A 4,987-nucleotide genomic window follows, 5' to 3' on the forward strand; every position below is an offset into this window, starting at 1 on the left:
ATCGGATCTTGGTTGGAGTAAGAGTTTTGTGTAAGTTTTTGGGTTTTTGGTGTTGTTCTTGGTTGGATTCTTGAACACATGTTATGTATTGGGTTTATAATCACGTTTCTCTTAGCGTTTGAAGGGTAATTTGGAGGTTTTGAAAATTATTAAGTCGCGGTCTAACAACATTGTAGTGTTATTTGGCAACGATTAATTGATGAGTTTTTGGGGTGAATTTTGGATTTGGGCGTGTCATGGTAAGGGCTTATATTGAATTTTTGTTTAGTTAGGTTGATTCTTGGCATTAGTCAGGACAAAGAGCGCTTGTTTGCTTGAATTAAATTTTTGGACTGTTTCTTGAGACTGTTAAGACGAATTTGACTGATTATTCTAATTGAAGCATTGATTGACTGACTAAGGATATATATGAAATTTTATCCCTAAGATGAACGACTGTAAAATATAACACATAAGTTTGTATGAAAACTTATGCATCCCAAGTTATAGGATTCCTGTTAATTTCTTTTATTTGGACAGATGTACACATATGACTGTATATGTACACATTATGACTGATTCATGTTCCTTCAGGTTCATGTCTATGATTGATTTGTGGACCTTTGGGTTATACATGATTGATTCATGTTTCTTCTGGTTCATGTCTATGACTAATTTGTGGACCTTCAGGTTACACACTATGACTTATTCATGTTCCTCCAGGTTCATAGTGTATGACTGATTTGTGGACCTGTAGATTACACACTATGACTTATGTGAGTTCCTTCGAGATCGAGTTTATGAATACTTTAACTTTATGTGTGACATAAACAGGAACAAGTTAATAGTATATAGCCTAAAGTATATGGATGAAATTAAGTATCTCATCTTGATAACACTATTGGATGCGGCACTATTAGATGCGACCCATTTTCTATAGATAATACAAATAATATGATCCACAGATCATTCATGTAGAAACATGTGAGTGAGGGCATCCTATGCAATGAGTTTGTATATGGACTGGACCACGAAATAGGACCGTTTACTTTTAAAATATACTATTTCATACTAAAGTAACCTAGGATAACTCGATCTTAATCCTGAGCTAACTATGAACTCCTGTTTATTTGGGATTATCCTTCGATCTGCATCGGTGAGAGTAGACCTATGCAATGAGTTTGTATATAGACTGAACCACGAAATAGTCACTTTTTTTTATAACGACTGTTTACTTTTAAAATATACTATTTCATACTAAAGTAACCTAGGATAACTCGATCTTAATCCTGAGCTAACTATGAACTCCTGTTTATTTGGGATTATCCTTTGATCTGCATCGGTGAGAGTAGTCTAACAACACTACTCAATAAGCCTTCCATTTTAGTGATAAGATCGGGTTAGCTGGGGAGATAGCCCTACAAGATGGAATTTACTCCTACCCATTTTAGGGTTAACAGATAGGTTGTTCTTTAAGTGTTGATTCCAGGTCTTTGCTGGATTTTATGTCTAAAACTCGTAGTTTGTAAATTAATAAACATATTCTGTTTTGTTTTTTTGATAAAGTTGTTATTGAAATTGTAATCTTGAATCCAATAAACTAAGGTCCTAAGGCTATTTAATGTAGTTTGAACTTTATGTAGTGACATAAATGTGGATCAAGTTCAAATATATAGCCAAAATAGTCTATAGTATATGAATAAGGTTAGGCGCCTTATTTTGGGGACACTATGGATGCGACTCACTTTGTAGTTAATACAAACGATGTGATCCATCCTATGTAAAGAGTTTACATAAGACTGAACCATGAAATAGTCACTTTTTACGTTCTAAATGTCGTTTTATGTATAAATCTGACTATTTTGTTAATTGATGACCTAGGTAACTTAATCTTAATCCTGAGTTAACTATGAACTCATGTTTACACGGAATTATCCTTAGATCTGCATAGGCAAGGGCAGCTCAATATCACTGGCCTAATAAGCCTCCCATTTCAGGGGTAAGATCGGGTGGATAGCTGGGAACATAGGCTGCAAGATGGAATTCACTTCTACCCGTTATAGGGATAGTAGATAGGTTGTTTTCTTTAGTACTGAATCCAGGTCTTGAACAAGGGGTTCCACCCTCTCCTTGGCTCGAGAGGGATTCGGTTTATAGGTTGGACCTTAAACAAATTGTTCATTAGAACTTAAGGAATAAGATGTAGTCTCGGGGGTAAAACGATTTTTGTGACTCAGCCGAGATTACGAACAACATATGAAGGATTAACTTACTAATCATGGTTATATCAAATGGACATAAATATATCTATAGTGAGAGGAGTGCAACTACGGGACTCTAGTGGAATGACCCGTTAGTTAACGAATGTTGATTAGCTCCGTTTAAAGAGTTTAGTCAGCTAATCTCGGATTGTTGGAACCTATGATCTATAGGTCCATTAGGTTCGCCTACTAGCTCATATGGAATAAACTTAGAACAGTATGGTAGAATGATTCGAATTGTTCGAATTAGGTGAAGAGAGAGAAACTGACAATATCAAGAATATGAATACGTTCATATTCGGAAGCTTGAAAATGATGGAAATGGTCAAAGAGTTGACTTTTGACTTTGGAAAGTCAAACTTTGACCGACCTTATATTCAAATTTGATTTATATTTCGAGAAAATGAGTGCGGATTCATGATCGGGAGGTCAAAATTAGTCAACACGAAAAAAATCATAAAAAGTCAAAATGTTAACTTTTTGGTCAAAGTTTGACTTTGACCAAATGACTATTTTGCCCTTTGACTATAGTTAGTGGGAAAATCTAAACTTTTATAAGATAATTTCACTAAAAAAAATAGTGGGCTAGGTGTTGGCTTATAGTGGAGACATTAAGCCCACTAAGATAGTTGATTATAGGTGTTGGGTTTTTAGGATTTAGTTCATGCAATTGTTGCATGGTTTTTTCTATAAAATGGGCTTTTGATTTTAAATTAAAGTTTTTTTTTTTTTTTTTTTTTACAATTTGCCAATTTTGTTTTTAATTTGGGCTGGAAAAAACCTCTTTTTTTGTGTGTGAAGTTAAAAAAGAAAACCCAAACCCAAACCCAAATTCATTTCTTTTTTCCATCTCTTTTCTCTCTCTCAGGGTTCATCCACCGGGTCCCACAACCCGGTTCTGAGTCTAGAGGATAGTAGGTCAACTCTAATGGTAGTCCAGAAGAGTTCAGGTCGAGATTCGACGAGGAAAAGCGTTGTTCGGGAGCTACAAAGGTTGTATCTCATCCCTTTTTAATTACTATTTTCCTTCAATTGCATGCATAATTTTCTTTTAATTAAAAGTAATTAGAGTGTAATTAGATCCTAGTTCCACTACGTATGTCTCGAGTTCCATCAGTCTTGAACAATCGGGGTCCTGTCTTCTCATAATAGAGAGGGACATGATTCATAAGTAGTATTATGAATCAAATCATTCATTGGAGGGTCAGTGGAAACTTAAGGAACAAGATGTATTTACAGGGGTAAAACGGTATTTTTCACCCAGTTGTAATTACGATTGATCTGTGAAGGATTGACTTACTGATTATAGTTTACATGGACAGAAATATATCTACAGTGAGGATAGTGCAACTATCGAGTTATAGTGGTGTGTCTTGATAGTTAACGAATAGTAATTAATTCGATTAAAGAGTTTAAAAAATTAATTATAGATCGTTGGAGCTCATGATATGTAGGTTCATTAAGTTCCTCTACTAGCTCTTAAATTGGAATAACAAATTGAGTATTAATGTATAAAATTAGGGTTATGAATTTGAAATGCTCAAATTCAATTTTAGGGTTTTCAATTGATTGTATACGATACAATTAAAAATGTTTAATTTAATTGAAATTAAACGAAATTGGAAAATCAATTATGATTTAAATATGAAATTATTTATATTGGCGAAATTGGTATTTTATTGATTTAATATTAAGATATTAAATTAATATTAATTTAATTAAAAATTAATTAAAATTAATTTTATTTAATTTAATTATTTTTGAATTAATTTTATAAAACTAATTTTTAAAATGAATAAATAAAATAAAATAAAAATAATTTTTGAAATCATTTTTAAGTTAGTAGATTTTTCCAATTTTTGGAAAATCCACTAACTACATTTTGATGGATTATCACCAAAATCCAATTGTAATTTGTTATGATCACCAAGTAGGTGGTGTTCTCCATGCAACTTATTGGTTTTGCATGATTTATATCTATATATATAGAAGCTCCATGCAGATAAATGATGAAAAAATCTGAGTTTACTTGCTGAAGTAAAAATTCTAAAAACCCTACTCAACCTTCACTTGTTCATCCTCAACATCTTGATTTAATTGTTTCCACCACATGTACCTGCTTGAGAATAGTGGAGAAGATCTTGGTGGTGGTCTTCTTGAAGATTCAAGTTCTATCTTTGTGGATTACTACTGAATTCGTGGAAGATATCTTCAAAGGTAATATGTATTTCAAACCCTCTTATGAATGTTATATGAACAAGATGTTTAAAACTCAAATTAAATATAGTTTAAATGCTTATTGATTCTGAAGTCTTTCGTCGCATGTTATATTACTCCTTCACTAGCTAGCAAGTAACCTAGAGGGCTTAGTAGCAGCTCACTTACAGAGTATTGTTATACTCATCGTTTCATATTGTATGTTTCCTTTTAGGTAATGACAGGAACAGACTGACGAGGGACAGATGGAACCCATGATAGAGCCATATGGGGACATTAGAAAACGCTTCTGCACATGCTTTTTTTTATGTTTCTTTTTTTTTTTATTTTTATTTAAGTACATTGTCAGATGGCATGTTTTCACTGATTTTTTTTTTGTTCATTTGCTTTGTAAACGTTTTATTTGGGATCCCAACTAAATGTTTTGGTTATTGAATTTGTTATTAAATTTTCCATTTCACTTTAGATTGGTCATTTATCTTTTCACTATATTTACGATATGATGTTCAAAATGGTTTAAATAAAAATGA

The 4,987-nt window shown here is 32.6% G+C and overlaps 1 long non-coding RNA gene across 1 annotated transcript; it reads left to right on the forward strand.

The window, feature by feature from the left end:
- LOC150036670 (uncharacterized) lies at positions 1-4,783 on the forward strand. The gene is made up of 4 exons (XR_016529397.1): positions 1-30; positions 3,109-3,233; positions 4,371-4,457; positions 4,672-4,783. It is a non-coding gene; the product is annotated as an uncharacterized LOC150036670 (long non-coding RNA).
- The last annotated feature ends 204 nt before the right edge of the window (positions 4,784-4,987 follow it).

The sequence above is a fragment of the Benincasa hispida genome, chromosome 4 (genome assembly GCF_027475165.1).
Source record: "Benincasa hispida cultivar pf3 chromosome 4, pf3_genome.v1.1, whole genome shotgun sequence".
Taxonomy (NCBI): Eukaryota; Viridiplantae; Streptophyta; class Magnoliopsida; order Cucurbitales; family Cucurbitaceae; genus Benincasa; species Benincasa hispida.